Raw genomic sequence first — 25,162 nt, forward strand, 5'->3', positions numbered from 1 at the left:
GCAGTATGATTGACATGGAATATATGGAGTTCATTCATTAAGGCCTTTAATAAGATCTGAATGGTCCAAAAAATTGACCCCATGTGATCCAGGGCTATTTGGATCCAAAATTGGCTGAGTAATTGGAGACAGAATTGATGGACATTTTTTTGGTAATTCAAAGCCTATGACCTTTGGTATATTTGTTGTATGCATTAACAATTTTCATATGAATGCAAGAGATGAGATTGGCAAGTACAGAAATGACACAAAACTGTTGGTGGTGTTGATGGTGAGGAGAGTAATCTTAAGCTACAAGATGATATTGATGAGTTGGTAAGATGAACAGAGCAATGGCAACCAGAATTTAATCTTGATGAATGTGAGGTGGACTAACAAGGCCAGGTTGTATGTAATAAATTGTATAGACCTACTAAGTATTGAGCAAGAGAGGGACCTTGGCGTACAAGTCCAAGGATTTCCAAAAGTCACAGCACAGGTCAATAAGATGTTTAAGAAAGCAAATGGGACATAAATTCCATACCTTGACAAATGAAAGCAAGAGCAGAGAAGTCAAGATGCAACTTTGTGAACTATTTGTTTGGCCATAGCTGGAGTGCTATATGAGTTTCTGGTTGTCACACTTGGAAGTAATTGGACTGGAGAGAATGTCAAGAAAATTCACTGCTATGTTGTCTGGGATGAAACCTGGGACAACCTATGTTGTCTGGGGAGAGATGGGATAGATTGGAATGTTTCCCTTAGAATGCAGGGGGCTCAGGGGGGATTTCATTGAAATTATGATGAGCATAAATAGGATAGATACTGAAATGTTTCTGCATAACAGAGGATATAGTTTTAAGGGATTTGGGTAAGAAGTTTAGAGGAGATCTTACCCAGAGGATGATTGGAATCTGGATACACTGACTAAGGAGGTAGAGATTCACAATATTTAGGAAATATCTGGATCTCTACTTGAGTTGCCACAGATTTGAAGGTTTTAGACTAAATGCTGGAAAGTGGGATTAGTATTGATGGATAAAGAAATACAGAAGCTGCAGAAGCTAGAATCTTGAGTAGATGGAGAATTGCTGGAACCACTCAGCAGGTCAGACAGCATCCATGGATAGAAATGATCAGTCAACGTTTCAGGTCTGAACGATTTATTGAGTCCTGATAATGGGTCTAGTCTTGAAATGTTGTCTGACCATTTCAACTCATGGATGCTGTCTGACCTGCTGAGTGGTTCCAGCAATTCTTAAGACAATGAATATATTGTCATATACATTGTGCAATATACATATGCACCAAAATTTTTACTTGCTGCAGCCAAACAGGTAAAGATTAAAAAGCCGTGGAAGCAGTTCTTTTTGAGGCATTGGACAATCCATGATTCGTGTAACTAGGGGTAGTGTTCGAGGGCCTGCTAATTGTTGGAAAGAAACTGTTCTTGAATCTGGAGGTACTAATCATGAGGCGCCGTAACTTCTACCTGAAGGTAGCAGTGAAAAGAGGTTGTGATGAGGATGATGGGTTCCTTTCTGGTGTTAGCTGCTTTTTTGAGGACTCACCTCACAAAGATATCTTCATTCAATGCGAGGTTGGAGCCACTGATGGACCTGGTGCAGCCATCTACATTTCTGGACACTAAACCTGCCAGTATACCTTACACATTGCAAAGTATTCAATGCCAAATCTCCTTACAAAATGTGACTTCTTCACAGTTGTGTTGGCTCTAGGAGAGATCTTTTGATATGTGGGCTCACAGGAACTTGAAGGTACTAATCTTCTTCTCCTCCATTCCATCAATGTGGATATTTCTAAAATCAGCAGTAAGCTCCTTGGTCTTGGTGACATTGAGAGCAAGTTTGTCAGTTGGCACCAACCAGATTTTCCATTTCCATCCTCATTTCTGATTTGTCACTTTCAGTTATTCTGCCAACAATGGTGGTATCATCAGTAAATAGATTCTTTGCATATGAATATTTGGGGGGTGACATGGGCATTAAAATAGGTACTTCGATCCTCTATGTCCGATTGTTCAATGTCTCTGATGAGTAAATGAGGTTGGATAAAAATCCACAGTAAAGAGTTGTGCATGATTATTTCCAAGCAGAATCACATTTCTTGTTCCATATATTTTTGTGCCTGGTGTTAATCTGACTGATGACTAATATTCTCAGAGTAGTGGGTACTTGACAAGTGCTTCATTGCTAGTCAAACGCTGTCACGATGACATTTAGCACAATACGCTGGATCAGTACCAGTCTGAGCAGGTCCCAGATCTTTTGTGTGTTGGAAAAGGTGGCTCCTTTCCAACTAGTGCTCATTCAAATGTTGTTGACTTTATTCCCTGCCCTGCAATGTTCCATATTGGAATAATCAATCCTGCTTTCAGCCAGTTCACCAACCCTGGTACAAGAGTGTAATCAAAACAAGTGTTAACTGAAAATACATTATTATTGATGAACAAGGCCAAAAAAAATTCTATTACATTACTTTAGTTTATTTCCAAGACATCTGCACCTGCGTTATCAAGCCCAAAGGTTGTCTGAAGGTGATGTGGTTTAAAATTAGAGGCATGTATGGACCAAGAGAAACAGATTGCATTCTGTCTCAATTTATACCCATGCATTTTCTTTTGTGTATAAAATTTAAATTTGGCAGCATTGTTAGTGAATAAAAGTTTAAGTTCATTTGAGAAAATAAAATTAGTTGTATCGTTGGCTGGCAAAGCTGTAGGCTTGTAGGTATGTTGGCACTTCTGATTGGATGATGTAATTACTGTGTGACTAGTTACTTTTCAATCTTCTTCAGCATGATGCTGAACCAAGCCATGAAAGACCCCAACAACGAAGACGCTGTTTACATCCGGTACCGCACGGATGGCAGTCTCTTCAATCTGAGGCGCCTGCAAGCTCACACCAAGACACAAGAGAAACTTGTCCGTGAACTACTCTTTGCAGACGATGCCACTTTAGTTGCCCATTCAGAGCCAGCTCTTCAGCGCTTGACGTCCTGCTTTGCGGAAACTGCCAAAATGTTTGGCCTGGAAGTCAGCCTGAAGAAAACTGAGGTCCTCCATCAGCCAGCTCCCCACCATGACTACCAGCCCCCCCCACATCTCCATCGGGCACACAAAACTCAAAACGGTCAACCAGTTTACCTATCTCGGCTGTACCATTTCATCAGATGCAAGGATCGACAATGAGATAGACAACAGACTCGCCAAGGCAAATAGCGCCTTTGGAAGACTACACCAAAGAGTCTGGAAAAACAACCAACTGAAAAACCTCACAAAGATAAGCGTATACAGAGCCGTTGTCATACCCACACTCCTGTTCGGCTCCGAATCATGGGTCCTCTACCGGCACCACCTACGGCTCCTAGAACGCTTCCACCAGCGTTGTCTCCGCTCCATCCTCAACATCCATTGGAGCGCTTTCATCCCTAACGTCGAAGTACTCGAGATGGCAGAGGTCGACAGCATCGAGTCCACGCTGCTGAAGATCCAGCTGCGCTGGATGGGTCACGTCTCCAGAATGGAGGACCATCGCCTTCCCAAGATCGTGTTATATGGCGAGCTCTCCACTGGCCACCGTGACAGAGGTGCACCAAAGAAAAGGTACAAGGACTGCCTAAAGAAATCTCTTGGTGCCTGCCACATTGACCACCGCCAGTGGGCTGATAACGCCTCAAACCGTGCATCTTGGCGCCTCACAGTTTGGCGGGCAGCAACCTCCTTTGAAGAAGACCGCAGAGCCCACCTCACTGACAAAAGGCAAAGGAGGAAAAACCCAACACCCAACCCCAACCAACCAATTTTCCCCTGCAACCGCTGCAATCGTGTCTGCCTGTCCCGCATCGGACTTGTCAGCCACAAACGAGCCTGCAGCTGACGTGGACTTTTTACCCCCTCCATAAATCTTCGTCCGCGAAGCCAAGCCAAAGAGTTACTTGGCAGCTTTGTTAAAAAAGCTTCTAGGCTGTAGGTATGTTGGTACTTCTGATTGGATGATGTAATTACTGTGTGACTAGTTACTTGCAGGCTTTGTTATAAAAGCTTCTAGGCTGTAGGTATGTTGGCACTTCTGATTGGATGATGTAATTACTGTGTGACTAGTTACTTGGCAGCTTTATTATAAAAGCTTCTAGGCTGTAGGTATGTTGGCACTTCTGATTGGATGATGTAATTACTGTGTGACTAGTTACTTGCAGGCTTTGTTATAAAAGCTTCTAGGCTGTAGGTATGTTGGTACTTCTGATTGGATGATGTCATTACTGTGTGACTAGTTACTTGGCAGCTTTGTTATAAAAGCTTCTAGGCTGTAGGTATGTTGGCACCTGATTGGATGATGTCATTACTGTGTGACTAGTTACTTGGCAGCTTTGTTATAAAAGCTTCTTGGCTGTAGGTATGTTGGTACTTCTGATTGGATGATGTCGTTACTGTGTGACTAGTTACTTGGCAGCTTTGTTATAAAAGCTTCTAGGCTGTAGGTATGTTGGTACTTCTGATTGGATGATGTAATTACTGTGTGACTAGTTACTTGCAGGCTTTGTTATAAAAGCTTCTAGGCTGTAGGTATGTTGGCACCTGATTGGATGATGTCATTACTGTGTGACTAGTTACTTGGCAGCTTTGTTATAAAAGCTTCTAGGCTGTAGGTAGGTTGGCACTTCTGATTGGATGATGTCATTACTGTGTGACTAGTTACTTGGCAGCTTTGTTATAAAAGCTTCTAGGCTGTAGGTAGGTTGGCACTTCTGATTGGATGATGTAATTACTGTGTGACTAGTTACTTGCAGGCTTTGTTATAAAAGCTTCTAGGCTGTAGGTATGTTGGTACTTCTGACTGGATGATGTAATTACTGTGTGACTAGTTACTTGGCAGCTTTGTTATAAAAGCTTCTAGGCTGTAGGTATGTTGGCACTTCTGATTGGATGGTGTAATTACTGTGTGACTAGTTACTTGGCAGCTTTGTTATAAAAGCTTCTAGGTTGTAGGTATGTTGGTACTTCTGATTGGATGATGTAATTACTGTGTGACTAGTTACTTGCAGGCTTTGTTATAAAAGTGGTGAACATTTAAAATCAAATATTGTTGCAAAAGTCTGCAATAAATGATCGAAAATTCTTCAAAATAAAGAATGAGATTAAATGAATGAGAATTTTTTTTTAAATTTTCCAAAACCATTGGAAAAATGAATGTGGGTTAAGAAAAAGTGCAAGTGATAAATTAGAGTGTAGAATGAAGAAATCCAAAGATTTTAAACTTGTATGTTCAATCTGCCTTCACTGAAGTAGACACAATAAATGTCAAATAAAATTTGGAGAACCAAGGGTTTAATGACTGTAAGGACATTGTGGTCAGTAATATAATTAAAGAGAAAGTACTAGAGATGTCTCCGCTCCATCCTCAACATCCATTGGAGCGCTTACATCCCTAACGTCGAAGTACTCGAGATGGCAGAGGTCGACAGCATCGAGTCCACGCTGCTGAAGATCCAGCTGCGCTGGATGGGTCACGTCTCCAGAATGGAGGACCATCACCTTCCCAAGATCGTGTTATATGGCGAGCTCTCCACTGGCCACCGTGACAGAGGTGCACCAAAGAAAAGGTACAAGGACTGCCTAAAGAAATCTCTTGGTGCCTGCCACATTGACCACCGCCAGTGGGCTGATATCGCCTCAAACCGTGCATCTTGGCGCCTCACAGTTTGGCGGGCAGCAAACCTCCTTTGAAGAAGACCGCAGAGCCTACCTCACTGACAAAAGGCAAAGGAGGAAAAACCCAACACCCAACCCCAACCAACCAATTTTCCCCTGCAACCGCTGCAATCGTGTCTGCCTGTCCCGCATCGGACTTGTCAGCCACAAACGAGCCTGCAGCTGACGTGGACTTTTTACCCCCTCCATAAATCTTCGTCCGCGAAGCCAAGCCAAAGAAAGAAAGACTAGAGATGTTAAGGAATTCAACCCAGACATATATCCTGTTAGCCTGCATTCCAGAATTCTAAATAAGTAGCTGCAGAGAACAGGTGCATTACTGATGACTTTCCAACATTTAGATTCCGGAACAGTCCCAGCAGGTTTGAAAGTAGCAAAGGCAGCAGTGTTGCTGTGAAAGGAGGGAGGAAAAAAAAAGACCATTAGGTTGACATCTGTTGTTGGCAAAATTATTGAATCCTTCATTAAGGACATTGAATTGCTCTGTGTACCCTGTTACAATTAGAAAGAACAAACATGCCCCTAGGAGAAAAAAAAATACTTTTTTTTGGAATGTAATGCAAAAACCTGAATTTTCAAAAGCTACTTGGTAAGGTACCAATCATAAAAAAGGGACTACTGACTTAGAAATCTGTTTTAAGTATAAAATTAAAATATAGTCAACACAAATGTGACTCAAGCCCAAATAAATATTTTTCCCAAAAAAGCATTGACATTAATATAACAGTTGTAAATATGCTGGCAACTGTCCAGCAAATCACATTGACCTCGAGCAATTGCTGAGCCAGTTCTGCATGGCATGGTCCTCACTGACCCAACCACAAATGATTCATAAGAGTCTACATCTGTCCTAATTAGGGACCAGCACATATAATCAGATTGTGTCATGTTTGGCAAACCAGGACTTCTAGTAGTGTCTTAGCGTAAGTCTCTATCACTTAAACAGAGAGCAAGAACAAAATATTTTCAGATTCAAGTGGGACTGTTCACAGTTTATAATGACTTAGCTGAAAAAGATTGAGTAAATGTGAGTTTGCTAATGCAATAAAGCTGGATATGAAAGTTAGCTGTAGGGATGATGCAAAGTTTCTGCAAAGATTTGGGTATCAATTAATGTTATAAAAAGTGAAATTACCATATATTGTGGCGTATAAGTCGAGTCGTGAAAGCCAAAAAATTGCTCAAAGGGAAGGGTCAACGTGTATGCTGGATATACTTCTGAGACCTTAAAATAGAAAATCGCCGATTCGGCGTACAAGTCAACCCCTGCCAAAACAAAAAGAAACCCGACTGTGACAGATTTTAAATGAAATGTTTATTGAAAACAAAACACAATTAGAACTCTTCAAGATCACTATCATCATCTCCAAAAAAACTTTTGAAATCACTCTCGCTATTACTGTCTGAGGAAAAGATGGCAGCAAGCACATCCATACTCTCACTCTTTAAACAGTCATGATATGGGTTCCAATCTGTATCTGATGACGCAGTTTCAGCTTCATCATCAGTGTCCTATAAGGCATCATCTTCTGTGCCATCAATTGCACAAGAGATCCTGCATTTTTTGAACAATTTTATCACAGTCTGTACTTTGTCCCATGCCTTGAGTACAAAGCCACACAGCACATCGAGTGATGCAGCATGCATTGCCCCGCCTTTTGTAAATGACTTTTCTGCACTCAACATTCATGTATTCCGTTCGTCATGCACATGGTCTTTGAATGGCTGGTACAAGCAGCTATCGAGAGGTTGCAACATAGACGTCAAACCACTCAGGATAACCGCCATGTAAATGTTACGTAGTGCTAATCTATTTTTAGTTTTCTCTGTTAACTGGTTACAAAACATATCCCAGGCCAGCAAACATAATCCGCCTGGCCACTTGCTCCATAATTATCCATCCACAGTTTAACTCCATTTTCATCCATGCAGCCTTTCTCACGAAAATGTACAAAAATACCTGAAGGGAATTTTATTTTTGGTTTACTTTTGCATTTTAAAATTACCATGGGTCTTAACTTTATCCTGTTGGTCATGCATGATAACACCACGGTAAACATGGTCCTTTCATGGCCTGTACTTCTGAAATGCACAGTTGTAACACCTTTCCATTCCACGGTTCTATTGCCTATCATGTCGAAATTCATAGGCATTTCATCCATTTTGCCAATGCAAACTGGTGTTTCTGCCGGTTACGAATAATAAACTGGTGAAAATGTACAACTTTATGATCAAGATCTTTTGGTAGTTTCTGAATGATTTTTGTATTTTTATGTAATACCAGATTTTTCCTGTTCATGAAACAGTTTCACCAGCCTACTGCAGCTTTAAAGTCTTTACTGAGGTCTGGGGGGTGCGATTTTGCCCACTGCCGTGCAAATGTTCTTATTTTATTTCAGGTGACTATGTAGCAAACTTGCCTCTGTTCATGTACCCAGTCTGCAACGTGATTTCCCAACTCTGGCCAACAAGTGATTCCACTTCTCATGGAACAATGCCATTTTGATATTTTTATTAAAGTCTCCTCTTCATCCCTCCAATCTCTTACTAACTTCTCATATCCATCAAATTTTCTTGCAGCAGTACAATGTTTTGTTTTCTTGGCCATTTCAATCACTTTCAATTTGAAACTCGCTTCAAACTTGCGTCATGTATTGTGTGGTTTCAATGTGCCCTCTATGGTATCGATACTGGGGTCAACTTATATGCCATAAAACCCTTAAAATCAGGCTGAAAAAGGGGAGGTCGACTTGTGCTTCAGCAGAAAGAGTAGTAAACGTTATTTATTTTTAAACAGTGAGGAGCTAATAAGTGTTGGTGTTCAGAAGTGTGTTCAGTCATGAAATGCAAAAAGAAAATGTATACATAAAACAATTTTGGCCTTTATTGCAAGATTATTGGAATACAAATTTAATAAAGTCTAGTTAAGAATTTCTAGAGATTCAAGGAGACATCATTTAGACTGTTGTGTGCGACTTTGATCTTCATAAAAGAAGAATTTACCTGGAGACAGTGAAACGTAGATTCACTCAATTGATTCCTGAGTGGAAAGTTTGTCCTTTGACTAATCTTTGGCTTGGACGCGCGGACGAAGATTTATGGAGGGGGTAAAAAGTCCACGTCAGCTGCAGGCTCGTTTGTGGCTGACAAGTCCGATGCGGGACAGGCAGACACGGTTGCAGCGGTTGCAGGGGAAAATTGGTTGGTTGGGGTTGGGTGTTGGGTTTTTCCTCCTTTGCCTTTTGTCAGTGAGGTGGGCTCTGCGGTCTTCTTCAAAGGAGGTTGCTGCCCGCCAAACTGTGAGGCGCCAAGATGCACGGTTTGAGGCGTTATCAGCCCACTGGCGGTGGTAAATGGCCTAAACGCTTTGAAGTTTAGAAGAAAGCAAATTATCTCAGCAAGGCTAATACAGGGAATGACAGGATGAATGCTAAGAGGTTGCTTCCTCAAAAAATGTGTTTGCCACCCTAAGTTATGTGTCTGACATTTGGCATTGAGATGAGGAGGCATTTATTTTCAGATGGTTTTGAAAATTTAGAAATTTCTTGGGCTGCGGATGTTCAGATGTTGAGGTTGGTAGATTTTGGACACTAAGTGAATTGGAACACATGGGGATTGGCCAAAAAAAATCAACCTTTCGGAACAGGAGTAGCCTTGATCTAATTGTGTTGCAGAGGGCACATGGTTGGTCCAAGTTTACATTACTGTTTACTTATGGACAGAAAATAAATGCAGATAGCTCAGAAAAATAGATATACCTATTTTTGAAATACTGTATGGTGTTAGATTATTGAATTGATTATTTTACTTACCTATTATCTGAGATCATTAATTAATTAAATTTCAGCTAAGATTTTTGTTAAAATAATTAATTGGCTAAATCTATATTGGGATATAGTACTATGGTATAATGTCATCACTGTGCTAAAATTGAGATATGTCGAGCTATTCCCAGCAATGGTTTGTTGATATGTATTTTTTAACCCAGAATTTATGTTTTTTCATTCATACACCAACAACCAAAACTTGAAATCTCCAGTCCCTTACGCAATTTTACACTGACTACCGGAAGTGCGGTAAGTAAAGAGGCGGGACTTGCAAATACATGCTATTCATTAACCCATTGTTGCGGACTGCCTGCAGTTCAGTGCCTGCAGTTCAGTTTAGACTGCCTAGGGGTGCCACAGGAAAATGTTCAGAACAGGAATGAGTCACTCATTTCTGTTCTGAACTTTTTACACAGCCTGCGTTGCAGGAATTTTGCGATAATTTCCCATTTTGCAGCGGCTGTGTAAAAACTATATTCATTTCTTTGAACCAAAGCTCAATCATATTTTATCTTTGTCAATGGGTTTTTTTGTTGCTTTTTTTTTGCAGGGATCTGTCTAGTTATTCTTCAAATTCTTTTGCACTTGCAGTGGTGTAAACTGCTTACTTTAAAGCATCTTAGTCAGCAGAAACTTTGCATTGTCATCAGGAAAAAAGTTGGGTTGAAGATAAGAAGTCATTGTGTCTCTTTGTTCATGCTCTTTTACTGAGTGCTGGCAACAGACAAAATACCTATGCATGTCAGCCAGTTTTTACAATCATTTCAAAGGTTTAATTTTGTAGTTAACCAGACATACCCTCGAGACTCATTTGATATAACTTCTTACATAGTTTACTAATGAAAGTATGATCCAAGAAAATATTGGCAGCTCAAATTGTATCTTACAGTAATTTAGTCTTATTCTGATATATGGTCTGTGGAATGTATTGAATGTGTTAGTAAAGTTACCAGTGATGATTCCTTCCTAACTATGGAGCAAATTTTTCAATTTATGTGCCAATTTCTTTCAGCAAGCAAGATCAATTTAGTTTTTTATTTTAATCCTCCTTTTGTGCAATTAAGATTTTTTCTAAATTCATCATTTACCTATTTATCAATGTTCAAAATTGGCCTCAAAGGTAAATATATACAAAGTGGGATCACAACAGTTTTGGTTGAGTCTCATTTTCCCTCCACTCATCTTGAGATGCAGTGTAGCTGTATAAAAAATGAAGACTGAAATAAAATTTGGAATGCAATGTTTTGGCTTTTACTTAGGCTATTATCAATCATATTTTGCAATTGCCCATCAAATTTCTTTGACAGTAGTTCTATACTAAGTCATCAAATTTCTAATATTCAAATTTCTTTGGTTGTCTGGTGTATCATTAGGAAATAATCACCTGCACCAAATCTTCTGATTTGTATTTGTTTTGAGGGTGAACATTTAAAGGGAATATGTTGTTCTGGCACAGATATTCTGTTTAATAACAGCCACACAGGTACATAAAGATAAATCAACAAGTGTAGTACAAATTAAATTACCACAATATGCCAAGAACCAGACAAAAAGCTAAAAATAGATATTCTCAGCTGCAATTTGTGCAAAAAAAAAGTGCAGACAAATCTTTTGATGGTCTTAGAATAGTTTAATGTTAGGGTTAGGATAACGTGGCAAATTCAAGACCCTGATTACTGGTGTTGGGTGGTTGGGGGAGTGGGGGGGGGGGTGGGGGGGGGGGAGTGTGGAAGCGTTTCTTGAACCTAGAAGTGCTGTTTGTAGCTTTTGTGCCATTCACTCTTCCCAGCCTTTCAACCTCTATTTTCTTCCAAAGATGTTACGTTTATCTTCTGTTTTTCTCTTCTATTTAGTTGAGCTAGGAACCTTTTTTTGAAGAAATCATTGTTGGCAACAGGTAACAAAGGTAATCAGTGATAAGTGAAAGTGAAGTTGAGCTGTAGATTCCCATAGTCTGCAAGAAGAGGATATATTACAGAATAGCACTTGTCAGAAGAAGGTAATAACATGAATAAGCTAACCTGAACTGAGAATTCAGTTGCTTTAAAGCCAGTACGTAGTCAGGTTGTCATTAGATTTTGAAAGCAAGCAATTGTCTTCCTCTTAAATTAGATTAAAATATTTGAGCAAGATTGTGGTTCAACAGTGACTATGAATTTTAAATGGCATTTTTATTGCAAGGATCCATTGAAATATATGAATATTTGAAAAATTAAATTTCATGAATCTGCCATTAAATTACTGAATAATTATTCCAATTTCTTATGGGGATAATGACTCCATTATATTGCAGATAAACAAGAAAGTCTGCAGATGTAGTTTAATACATAAAAGTGCTGAAGAAACTCAGCAGGTTATGCAGCATTCTTTATGGCAAAGAAATATATCCCGTGCTTTGGGTGTGACCCTTTGTCAAGGAATAATCAAAAAGGCAGGCAAGTCTCTGAATAAAATGGTGGGAGGAGTGGCAGGGGGAGGAGTACAGGCCCAAAGGCAAGAGGTTGATATGGGTGGGAGGGGAAAGTGATAGAGGAGGGGACAACTGAATGGAGATGGAAGGGGGTAGGGAACTGGAGGAAAGGAAACAGAGGAATAGGGAAAGAAAGTGTGACAGGTGAGAGGCCTAACAGAAACTGGAGAAGTCAGTGTTAATTCATACAGAATGCTAGGTGTTCCTCCAATTTGCAGGTGGTCTTGTTTGGCAGTGCATGAGGCCATGGACAGACATTATATGGCAACTTTTTAAAGTACGATAAACATCCCAAGCCACATTATAGAAGTGCTGTCAAACTAAAATGTTGAGGCAGTGATACCTAGGGAGACTTTGGAGAAAATAGTCAAAAACTTGATCAATGTGAGAGAGATGGGAAAGAGAAGAAATTCAAGAAAAGGGTTCCAAAGTTTAGAGTCTTGGCAGCTAAATATGCAGCCTTCAAGGGTAAGCAATGAAAGGAATAAGCAAGAGTCTAAATTAATGAAGCACGGATATCAGGGCAAGTATTAAGGCTGGAAGAGCATAAATAGTTCAGAAAACAATAGGACTGGATACAGAAGGTGAGTAGATGGAAAGACGATGGAAAGATTTGTAAACAAGGTTGAGAACCAAAATGGGCACCTGAGATGATACAGTGAAGATATGGGAGCAGGATTTATCTGTTTTGAGTGTGGAAAAAGAGAGGGTGTTACAGAGATGTTATAGAATAATTAGACTTAAAGGTCATAAAGGTGTGAATGAAGATTTCACAGGCAGAAATTCTGGGATGGGCTTAAAATCCATTGTTGCTGTAGGGGTATGGATTGCAATCTTTGGGTACAATTTTGTTGCATTCCAACTGATTTATTTTGTAAGTTAAGATTTGATTTATTTCTGAATGGCTTCCACTGAGGAATTTAGTTTCCCCTAAGACCCCTTCCCCCAACCCTGTATTATTTATATTCTTTGAGTAAGATACTGAAGTTAGACTTTGAATGGCAGAACTGAGACCTTGAACCTAAAGGGATAAGGAAAAAGAGTTCACAACTCCTCAGCAAATCAAGATAATTTAAGTGAAATTAACATGTTTAATTTAACACTTGATAATTTGCCATACCTTCTTGTTATAGAACAGAATACAAATGAACTGCAGTCATTTTAGCAGCTACCTATTTGCTGGAAGATTTTATAACTTGGTGAGTTGATTTAATTCCTATACATTGCTTTTTAAGGTCAAGAATCTCCTTAAACCTATCCAGTAAATCACTGATCATCTTTTCAAGGTATGACATGTGTTGCTTTGAACAGATCTCTTGATTACAAAGCTAATCTGACATCAGTACTGGGGGGGGGGGGGGGAAATACAAATTTTGTTGTACTTAGAAAATATCAGCTATTCCCAAAGCTTTTGATATTTTTATGAAATAGAAATCATCTTGTTTACTTTAAGGAGGCCATTTTGTCCATCAGGACTATATAAGGAATTGATGGATATGTTGGTGCAGGAAAGGGTCAGTGAAGTGAAAGATCAACCATAATCTCATGAAATGGTGCAGCAGGTGAGAGGGCCTGCTGTTTATATTCTAATACTTCAACCAAGGTGACGGGTCAATATAGTTTTGTGCTGCATTAATAAACTAATTTGTTATGGACAGGTGAAGAGGTTGGAGAAGGGGGTATGTGAGAATGGAGGGATCATGTTTAGTAATTTGGGCCATTGGAAGGGTTGTCATCGTGCTTAATTAACAAATATTAGAGCATCAGTAGTGCGTTGCAGATGTTGGGACTAAATACTGAAAAACTGAACACACTGTCTGATTGTCTGATCTCAGAAGCTAAGCAGGCTCAGGTCTGGTCAGTACTTGAAGGGGAGACTGCCCTAGGAACACCAGGTGCTGTAGGTTTCTGTGAGGGGCACTGGACAAAGTGGCGACTCTCTGTCTGTCTCACCATAGTCCAGTGGTTTTCAACCTTCAGTAACAATTGGGTCTCGAGCAATGATTCTCAACCTTCCCTTTCCACTCACATCCCACCTTAAGCAATCCCTTACTAATCACAGAGCACCGAGGGCATAGGGATTACTTACAGTGGTATGTGAGTGGAAAGAAAAAGGTTGAGAACCACTGCAGTAGACAAAAGTTAAAGAATTTCTGTACTGGTATGTTACATTCTAAATGTATTACATAACAATAATGGAATTTTTACCTTTACCCTTTTGAACTAGAGTACTTTGGGGGTAACTTTGCAAAACAGACTTAGCATTAAGATGGTATATTCCCAAATTCTCTGACATTTACAGATGGGCACTAATTTATGGCTTGTTGCAATCCCCATTCCTATAAAGTGTTTTTTTTTAAAGATGAAGGCAGTATTGGGTTACAATAGCAGAGAGCTATATGTTACTTTGAAGAAAAAAGGTTAATTTGCAACTGTAGATGCCACTGGACAGAATCTAATTGAAGTATAGTAAAACATCATTAATTCAGCAGACTTGGAAAGTTATTGCTGGACTGGCAGACTTTCTGGATATTAAATATCCCATCACAAATTTAATTCACTTTTTTTAATATGAAACAGTATAATTATGATTTTTCTGATGAACCTGGTCATTTTAAAGAGCCCCTGTCAATGTAAAAACTCACCTGGTGAGTTAATTTTACTGTTTTAAATTAATTTACCGACACGTTGTAGCAGCGGCTACTCTGTTACTGAATGATCTCACAACCAGACGGGTTGAGTTCAGTGAGCAAAAACTCATTTATTGAGGTCTTCCTGGCTGGCAGACCCCAACCTCTTCACCTGTCCATAATGAATTAGTTTATTAATGCAGCACAAAACTATATTGACCTGGCTGAGAACCACATCGGAAGCCCTGATGTCGCCGTGGTGTCACGTAGGCCACAGAGAGCGGGCTTCTAAGCCTGGTGCCGAGGTCGGGGAGAAACCCCCGATGCGTGACCGATTTGCCTGCCTAATGGCGTGCCGCCACACAACCCCCCTCCCCCCCACCCCCAGAACCGGCGCCAATGTCCTTTTTTGCCGGGAAGCCTAGCTTCTTGGGTTGAGCTGTGACCACTGGCTCGTTAGGGTCGAGGTGTGCTGGCTTTAATCTGTCCACAGTAAGCAGTTCCCTCTTACCACCGATGTCCAGTGTGAAGGTGGTTTCTGAACGCTGGATGACTCTGTACGGCCCTTCGTACGATCTTTGAAGGGGTGCTATGGAAGGGCCTTGCCTGATAAAAACATACTCTGTGGAATACAGCTCGCTGGAGATGCAAGGGGCCCGTGTGCCGTGTCGGGGTGGTGGTGGGGGTGTGAAGGAGTCCAACTGGGCCCAGAGGCGGGGAAGTAAACCATGCGGTGACTGTTGCGGGTTGTGAGGTACATTGATAAACTCACCAGGCAGGGCTAGCTGTGCACCATAGACCAGCTCAGCCGATGATGCCTGCAGGTCTTCTTTGGGTGTCGAGCGGATGCCCAGGAGTACCCAAGGCAGCTCATTCAGCCAGTCGGGGCCGGTGAGGCAGGCCATAAGTGCCGACTTAAGGAGGTGGCGCAATCGCTCGACCAGTCCATTGGCCTGTGGGTGATAGGCCGTTGTGTGATGCAGCTCTATTCCCAATTTGTTGGTGAGCTGTGCCCAGAGCACGGAGGTGAACTGCGCGCCACGGTCTCTGATGAGGTGGGTCGGGACGCCAAACCGCGCAACTCAACCGATCAAAAGTGCTCAGGAGCAGGAGGCCTCGGGAAATGGGTAAGGTGCCGACAATGTCCACATGTATGTGGCTGAACTGTTCTCGGATGTGTTCGAAGTCCTTCACAGGTGCTCTGGGGTGCCTGTGTACCTTGGAAAGCTGGCAATGGGTGCAAGTTCTGGCCCAGTCCGCAATCTGCTTTTGAAGTCCGTGCCAGAAGCAGCGTTCTACCACCATGCGGACCATGGACCTGATGGAAGGGTGGGAAAGGTTGTGGATATGGTGGACGACTTGCCTGCACCACTGCTGGGGAGCCACTGGTCGCGGGGTGCTCATGGAGACATTGCACAAGATGGTATCATCACCGAGAGGAGTTGGGAGGTCCTGGAACCGCAGCCCCGTGATGGTAGTCCTGAAGGCCTGCGTCTCCTCGTCGGACTTCTGATTTGGGGCAAGCTGGTTGTAGTCTAGGCCGGATATCAGCAAGCAAATGGCCGGTCGGGAAAGCGCGTCGGCTACCACGTTATCTTTCCCTGCCTTGTGCCGAATGTCGGTGGTGAACTCTGACACAAAGGACAGGTGACGCCGTTGGCGGGCTGACCAGGGATCTATTGCCATAGCAAGCGCCTGAGTGAGGGGTTTGTGGTCGGTAAAAATGGTGAAAGGCCTCCCCACCAAGAAATAGCAAAAATGACGCACAGTAAGGTACATGCCCAGCAACTCACAGTCAAAAGCGCTATACTTGTGCTCTGGTGGGCGAAGAAGACAGCTAAAGAATGCCAGTGGTTTCCACTGTCTGTTAACCTGCTGCTCCAGGAAGGCACTGATGGCGGTGGCAGAGGCATCGATGGAGAGCGCCATATGCGCCAAGTGCATGAGTGGACGAGCAAGGTAGCTTTCGCGAGGGCAACTTTCGTGGCTTCGAATGCCCTGTTGGCCTTTGGAGTGTCTTGTCCTTAACCGCGATGAGGGCGAAGAGCGGCTGCATGATGCGTGCAGTGCCTGGAATGAATCGGTTATAGAAGTTGACCATATTCGCGAACTCTTGTAGCCCCTTGAGGTTGTCCGGGTGTGGAAACTCTCTGATTGCAGCGACCTTCGTAGCAGATGGTATGGCCTAGGAACTGCATGGACTCTTTCCTGAACTGGCATTTGGCCGGGTTGATCATTAGGCCAAATTTGGCCAGTCGGGAGAAGAGGGTGTGCAGGTGAGACTTGTGTTGTGCCCATTCTCTGCTGGCGACAAGAATGTCGTCCAGATAAATGAACACGAAATTCAAATCCATGCCCACTGTATCCATGAGGCGCTGGAAGCTCTGGGCGGCATTCTTGAGCCCGAAAGGCATGCATAGAAATTCAAACAAGCCGAAGGAAGTGATGATGGCCGTTTCGGAATTTGATGATACCCGCGCACCAGGTCGATCTTGGAGAACACATTCGCGCCATGCAGGTTGGCCATAAAGTCCTGAATGTGAGGGATGGGGTAACGGTCAAGTACTGTCACGTTGTTAAGCCATTGGTAATCTCACAGGGGCGCCAGCCACTGGAGGCTTTTGGGACCAGGTGGAGCGGCGATGCCCAAGGACTGTCGGAGTGTCGAATGATCCCCAGTTCCTACAGATGTGAGTACTCCTCTTTCGCTATCTGGAGCTTAACTGGCAGGAGCTGGCGTGCCTTGGCATGGACTGGCAGGCCTTGGGTGGGGATATAATGAAACACTCCTTGGCGTGGTGAGGCAGCAGAGAACTCCACCTTGAGGAGAGACGGGAACTCGTCCAGGAAGCGCTGAAACTCGTCCTTGGCCATCAGCGGCTGCTCTGTGCGGGAGGTGTGGAGGCGAACGGATTGGAAGGTACAGGCATCGACAAGTCGCCTGCCTCGGGGGTCGATCAGGAGTCCATGGGTGAGGAAGATGTCGACACCCAGAATGGAGGTTGGAAGGGACGAAACAGTGAACCTCCATGAGAACTTCCACTGACTGATCTGGAAGTGGACGGTCTTGTTACCATACGTTTGGATCTCCGTCGAATTGGCTGCACGGAGTGGGGGGTCCTCGAGGCCGGTTATGGTACTCAATGGCTGTGGCCGGGATGACGCTGATCTGGGCCCCGGTGTCGACGAGGAAGCGTTGGTCGCTGATTGCATCCCACAGATAGAAGGCTGTGTTCTTGGCCAGCCATTAACAGCAGCCGCCCTAATCGTTTCCCTGGAACGAGCAGGGCTGACAACACTTCCGAGCCTTGGCTCCCCAGCACTGGTGGAAGAAGTAGAGACCTGAAGTGGATGGCTTGCTTCTAGCTATGCTCTTTGAGGCCCCTGCAGGGGCCGAGTGTTCCTCCGCAGTGCTAGAGGAAGGCTTGGCGTGGTCATGGCCGGGACTCATAACTTGCTGGACTGCTGAGCCCTCTGGGAATCGTTCAAGCCATAGCTCCTGACCCTTTTGAGGGACCTTCCTAGGGTCGTCGAAGCTCTCCTGGGACAGTAACAGCCAGATGTCTTCAGACATGTGGTCAAGAAAGATGCGCTCGAAGACTGGGCAGTTGGTGTGATTGCCCATGAGCGCGAGCATCTCATCCATCAACGCGATTAGAGATCTGTCTCCCAAGGCGTCAAGGTGCAGCATCCGAGTGGCACGCTGGCACCTGGAAAGGCCAAAGGATCCAGTGAGCACCCGCTTGATGGTCCCTTACTTATCTTCCGCGGGTGGGTGCTGAACGAGGTGCAGCACTCGTTTCGTGGTGGCCTGTTCCAGGGCAGTGACCACATGATAAAACTTGGTCGAATCTGATTAAATCTGGCAGAGGTGAAACTGAGCCTCTGCGTGGCTGAATCCAGGAGTCAGGAAGCTTGATGGCTATAGCGTTGATCGAAGTGTCATTCATATCAGGTTCAAAGGCGGGGGGCGTGGCATGAAGGCGTAGAGTCTAGACGTGTAATCTCAACCTCTCTGGCCAGACTTTTAAGAACCCGTTTTTTACTCCTTGTTTTCAAGTTTAAATTTTTTTTTAAACTTAGTTTAAACTATCAAGGAACTGTTATGGCCATTAATGGTAAAAAGATTAAACCTCAAGTGCAGAAGAAACTACATTTTCGGAGTGCTGAAGATTTAGGGCCTAAACAGCCTGCTACAACTTCAGCTTTAATTTCTTCCGTGTTTAAACCACAAAGATTGCCTGTGGGAGTTGAAAAATGACTACTACTCACCTGGAGAAGGACATTGCTGGAATTACCCGTTCTCAGGAGGAAGGTGCGTGTGCCCCCGAAGTGGATCCCGACTCTGGCAGCCTGCCAACTTTAACAGAGGGAGCACGCAAGAAGACGACTCCATTGCTTGAAATGCCTCAGGAAGTACTCCAACCTGAATATCTTGATCTTTTCCGTGAGTTTTTGCAACAACGGGTTGCTGGGGGAGCCCAGCATCGACCCCCTGAGGAAGTCAGGGTGCTGCGCTGGGAGTCCAGACCCGTAGTAAAACTGTTAAACTACCTGTTGTTGAGATGCAGCAGGAGCTGCAGTTACCTGGTTCTGCTACTACACAAGAGAAAGCAGGGCTGAGCTTTTCTGAATTACAATGTAAACAGCTAAACGGTATCATCCAGCCTATGTTGAATGAAATGACTCAAAGGCTCAGTTTAGACCTGAATACAGTTAAAATACGTGTGGAAGCATCTTGTCAAGATTTTTTAAAAATTCAGGCTGCTTGAGTGGTGGAGGTGGAAAAATCCGTTAAAGAATTGCGAGAACATGAGCGGGAGTTAGAGAAGAAAGTAGATTATTTGGAGAATCAAAGTAGAAGGTAAAGATTGTTGGTTTGCCAGAAGGTATGGAAGAACAAGATCCTCTTCGTTTTTTTACCGAATGGATTCCACAAATACTGGAGCAGGAATTTTTCTCTGGAGGTCTGGTATTGGAAAGAGCTCATAGAGCCTTAAGAAGAAGACCTCTGCCTGGTCAACCACCAAGACCCGTGATAATCCGATGTTTGAATTATTTGGACAGAGAAACAATACTTCGTCTAGCAGTGCAAAATGTGAGACAACGACAAGCTCCGTTAATGATTCAGAATAGTAGAGTTTTTTTTCTATCCTGATTTGAGTCAAGAGGTTATTCAGCGTCGGCGTCAATTTAATCCAGTTAAAGAGGTTTTGTGGTGTAAAGGCTATAAGTCTACTTTTCGCTATCCGGCAGTGTTGAAGGTGTTTTGTGGAGACTTTCAACCTCGGTTTTTTGAGAATGAGTGTGAAGCAATGATTTTTGTTGATTTGTTGCCAGATGTAAGAGGACAAAGACGTAGTCCACCATTGTCTCCTAAAAAAACTGGTTGTCCTGGAAATGGAAGAAATGGGAGAAATGGGAATGGAAAGAGTCCAATTCCTCTTGAAATTGGGTCACTGAGTTTGGAATCTCTTTGATGAATAGAAGAACTTTCTTATTCTTACTTTATTTTTATGTCATTATGAAATTTTGTTGTCATTCTTTGTTTGGCTGGGGAGGGAGAGATTTGCTCTATGTTCTATTAGTCATCAGCCACTGGTGGGTGATCCACACCCAAGTTTTGTTTGGGGATTACTACCTCTTGGTAGTTTTCTTTTGGGGTTTTTTTTTTTTACTTTATTTTTTTAATTTTTTAAAAATTTTATTTTATTTAGTTTTTAGTTTGTGGTTTCTTTTTCTCCTATTGGAGGGCCTATTTATTTTGATTTGAATCTTTATATATCGATATTGTTAGTTTTTAGTAATATTAGTGGATTTGTCAAAGTTGAAGTTTGCTACTTTTAATGTTCGGGGTTTAAACAGTACAATTAAGTGTATTTAGGCGTATATTAAGAAAATGAAAATTGATGTCGCTTTTTTACAAGAAACACATCTGAATGTCAAAGAAAGTATGAAATTGAAGAGGGATTGGGTAGGACATGTATATTATTCTTCATTTCTTTGGCTTGGCTTCGCGGACGAAGATTTATGGAGGGGGTAAAAGTCCACGTCAGCTGCAGGCTCGTTTGTGGCTGACAAGTCCGATGCGGGACAGGCAGACACGGTTGCAGCGGCTGCAGGGGAAAATTGGTTGGTTGGGGTTGGGTGTTGGGTTTTTTCTCCTTTGCCTTTTGTCAGTGAGGTAGGCTCTGCGGTCTTCTTCAAAGGAGGTTGCTGCCCGCCAAACTGTGAGGCGCCAAGATGCACAGTTTGAGGTGATATCAGCCCACTGGCGGTGGTCAATGTGGCAGGCACCAAGAGATTTCTTTAGGCAGTCCTTGTACCTTTTCTTTGGTGCACCTCTGTCACGGTGGCCAGTGGAGAGCTCGCCATATAACACGATCTTGGGAAGGCGATGGTCCTCCATTCTGGAGACGTGACCCACCCAGCGCAGCTGGATCTTCAGCAGCGTGGACTCGATGCTGTCAACCTCTGCCATCTCGAGTACTTCGACGTTAGGGATGAAAGCGCTCCAATGGATGTTGAGGATGGAGCGGAGACAACGCTGGTGGAAGCGTTAAGAATTTATCTTTTGAATTACAATCAATGGAGGAAAAGGCAGGATGTATTCTTAAATTAAATTGTAAGATTTTTAATGAACTTTGGACTTAATATTTATGCCCCAAATGAAGATGATGAAACATTTATTTTGGATGCATTTCTATATCTGGGTCAGGCTAATGAGAATGTTTTAGTTGGTGGTGATTTTAATTGTGTATTGGAACCTTTATTGGATAAATCTCCGAAGAAAATTAAGAAATCTAAAATGGCAGTTCAGGTTCAAGCATTGATGAAAGTTCTCAATTTAGTGGATATTTGGAGACATCTTAACCCGACAGAGAAGGATTTCTCCTTTTATTCAGCTCGACATGAATCGTTTTCAAGGATTGACTTTTTTTTAGTATCAGGAACATCTACAGGGGAAAATACAACAAGCGGAATATAAAAGTAGGGTGATTTTGGATCATTCTTTGTTATACTTTACATATATAACTTCTGAAAAAGTTCAAGTGGCTTATCGTTGGAGGTTTAATATACTGTTGTTAAAAAATGTAGAATTTATTGATTTTTTGAAAGAACAAATTAATTTTTTTCAAAGAAAATTCTAATTCTGTTCAAAGTAAAAATTTTTGAGAGGACAAATAATTAGTTATACTTCTAAAATAAAAAAGAATCGATTAAATCAGAGTCTTGAGTTAGAGAAATGGATTAGTGAGTTAGAAAAGGAATTTCAGAGAGATGTTACAGAAGATCAGAAAATAGAATTGTCCAGGTTGAAATTGGAATATAATACTTTGCAATCTTATCAATTTGAGTGTATGATTAATAGGACTAAACAACGATATTATGAATGAGGAGAGAAAGCACATAAGGTATTGGCATGGCATTTAAAGAAAGAACAGGTTTCGAGAACTATTAATGCTGTTAGACGGAATTCATTTATTACGTATAAACCTCGCGAGATTAATGATGAATTTTGTTCATTTTATAAAAAATTATATACATCTGATGGAAACAAGAAAACGGATCGATTGATCTTTTTCTATCACAATTGAACTTACTGACATTAGAGGATGTAGATATACAGGAGTTGGAGGCACCATTTACTGACTCGGAAATTAAAATGGCTATGATGGAAATGCCGAACGGTAAATCGCCTGGTGATGATGGATTCTCGGTCGAATTTTATAAAGTATTTTATGATTACCTCTCTACAGTGTTTGGAGATGTACTACGCCAGGTCGGAGAATATTATGAATTGCCTGAGTCTTGTTCTAGTGCTTTAATTACGGTAATTCAAAAGAAAGATAGAGATCCTTTGAAAGTATCTTCATGTAGACCGATTTCGTTGTTGAATGTAGATTATAAAATTATAGCTAAAATTTTGATGAATAGATTAGCTAAGTTTTTACCTACGTTGATCCATATGGATCAAACAGGTTTCATAAAGAATAGATATGCCTCGGATAATATTTTACGTGTGATTAGTTTGATTAATAGATTTCAACAATCTTCAGATCACCTGATGGTGATATCTTTAGATGCCGAAAAAGCGTTTGATAGAGTTGAGTGGAATTTTTTGTTCAAAGTTTTGGAGAAATTTAAGTTTGGTCCTTTTTTTACTGGTTGGGTTAAGGCTTTATATAGTAAACCGGTAGCCAGAGTACTGACAAATGGTTTGATTTCGGAACCGTTTAAACTGACCCGATCTATTTGTCAAAGTTGTCCTTTATCACCAGCTTTGTTTGCGTTAGTGATCGAACCTTTAGCACAGTTGATAAGAGAGAATACACAGATACAGGGTATGAAAGTTTTAGCTGAGGAATATAAAATTAATTTATTTGCTGATGATGTATTGGTGTACCTAACAAATCCAGCTCAATCACTTTTGCATTTGAAGGAGTGTTTGATGCAATATGGACATCTTTCTGGATATAAAGTTAATTGGGGGAAAAAGCGAAATATTACTGGTGAGTGAAGGAGATTATTCAGCTTATAAAAACATTCTTAAATTGAAATGGACGGATCAAATTAAGTATTTGGGTATAATTCTGGATGTCAATTATCAATCTTTATATAAATTAAATTATGTTCCATTAATTTAAAAAATTAAAACTGATTTGATTAAATGGAAAGATTTACCTATTAATTTATTGGGTAGAATAAATACAATTAAGATGATTTTTTTTTTGAGATTTGAATAAAATGGTTAGGGAGTTTTTAATGGAGAGGTAACTTTTCAAGAGGAGCTTTGAATAAATTAACTTGGAAATATGAACTAAGGGGATTACGTTTACCACATTTTCAAAATTATTATGAAGCAGCCCAACTTAAATTTATTAGTTCATTGATGGATCTGGAACTGCCGCCTAGTTGGCCAAAATTGAGATGGCAAATATTTTTGAATTTGAAATACATCAATTTTTGTTTAGATGGAATGTAAATTTGTTACAGCAACATAATGTGCCTATACTAAAACATTTAATGAAGTTATGGACAAAGAAAAAGAAAATGATAGGTTCTAGTGGTGAATTGTTGGCCTTGACTCCGTTGTATAATAATCAACTTATTTCTTTTTCAATACATAATCGAAGTTTATTACATTGGAGATTTAAAGGTGTGGAAAATTTGGGAGATTGTTTTAAAGAAGGTAAATTTTTATCTTTTGATCAGATGAGGGATAGTTATGGTATTGATAAGAATTCTTTCTTTATTATAATTCGATCTTTGGTAAAGCATGTATTTGGTAGAGATATGACTTTACCTGAAATAACTAAATTTGAGATTTTTCTTATGAAGGTACCAGAGAAGGGTTATATTTCAGTTATGTATCAAATATTACAGGATGGTATGAATAAAAAAGGTTGGGATAAATCTAAAGGTAAATGGGAAGCAGAGATTGGTTTTACTTTTTCCAAGGATGATTGGTCAGATATTTGTTATGATAGTGTAACTAGACTGATAAATGCACGTTATGCAATGATTAATTATAATTTTTTACATCAATTACATTTAACCCCTGAAAAGCTAAAAAAAATATGGTTTTCATGAATCAGATTTGTGTTTTAGATGTGGTAACGCTGTTGGAACTTTTTTTCATGAGGTTTGGTCATGTATACATATACAATCTTTTTGGAAGAAAGAACAATTGTTTCTGGAATACCTGTATAAGATTAAAATACCTTTAGATCTGACAATATTTTTATTGGGTAGTTTGCAACCTCTGAAAGGTCTGGGATTAGATAAATTTCAACTTGCTTTTGTCTATTTAGCATTATCTGTAGCAAAAAAATGTATTGCTAGTACGTGGAAAGATACAAATATGATTGATATTAATACATGGCATAATGAGATGAAATATTGTTTAATAATGGAAAAAATCACATATGTTTCACGTGATAACTATAGTTTTTTTATTAATAAGTGGTTGTTATATTCAGAATATTTACATTTTGATTTACATTGATTAGATCTTAATACGTATACTTTCTCGTTATGGCTCTCCTTAGGAGAGTTGGCTGAAAGGGGGGAGGGGGGTTTCCTTTTTTTTCTTTTATATATAAAATATATCATTCATGCTTTGTTTATTGTTATATATGTTACTTATTATCTGTATTCTGAACGAATAAATAATGTTTAAAAATATATATATATATCAGGTTCAAAGGCGTTTGAACCTGTCGGGGTCACCAAATGTAGCGGCAGCTACTCTGTTACTGAATGATCTCACAACCAGACGGGTTGAGTTCAGTGAGCAAAAACTCGTTTATTGAGGTCTGCCTGGCTTGTCTTATGCTCATAGCCCGGACCTGGCTGAGAACCACGCCGGGGGCCCTGACATCACCGGGGCATCATATGGGCCGCAGAGCACGGGCTTCTGAGCCTATGCCGAGGTCGGCGAGAAACCCATGACAACACCATTTTGGCCGGCTGCCCCGCTGCGTGTATGACATGCGGGGCCGGTTCGCCTGCCTAATGGTGT

The 25,162-nt window shown here is 41.2% G+C and overlaps 1 protein-coding gene and 1 long non-coding RNA gene across 6 annotated transcripts in view; both read left to right on the forward strand.

Moving 5' to 3' along the window:
* Positions 1–25,162, forward strand: part of LOC138757472 (amyloid beta precursor protein binding family B member 2-like) — a 367,320-nt gene that overhangs the window by 256,305 nt on the left and 85,853 nt on the right. The gene's annotated exons all lie outside the window — the stretch shown is intronic.
* Positions 4,862–25,162, forward strand: part of LOC138757476 (uncharacterized) — a 42,402-nt gene continuing 22,101 nt past the window's right edge. The window contains exons 1-2 of the long non-coding RNA XR_011353624.1: positions 4,862–4,902; positions 13,141–13,206. This is a non-coding gene — a long non-coding RNA (uncharacterized lncRNA). The remainder of the gene's footprint in view (positions 4,903–13,140; positions 13,207–25,162) is intronic.

This window comes from Narcine bancroftii, chromosome 3 (assembly GCF_036971445.1).
Source record: "Narcine bancroftii isolate sNarBan1 chromosome 3, sNarBan1.hap1, whole genome shotgun sequence".
In the NCBI taxonomy this organism is placed as follows: Eukaryota; Metazoa; Chordata; class Chondrichthyes; order Torpediniformes; family Narcinidae; genus Narcine; species Narcine bancroftii.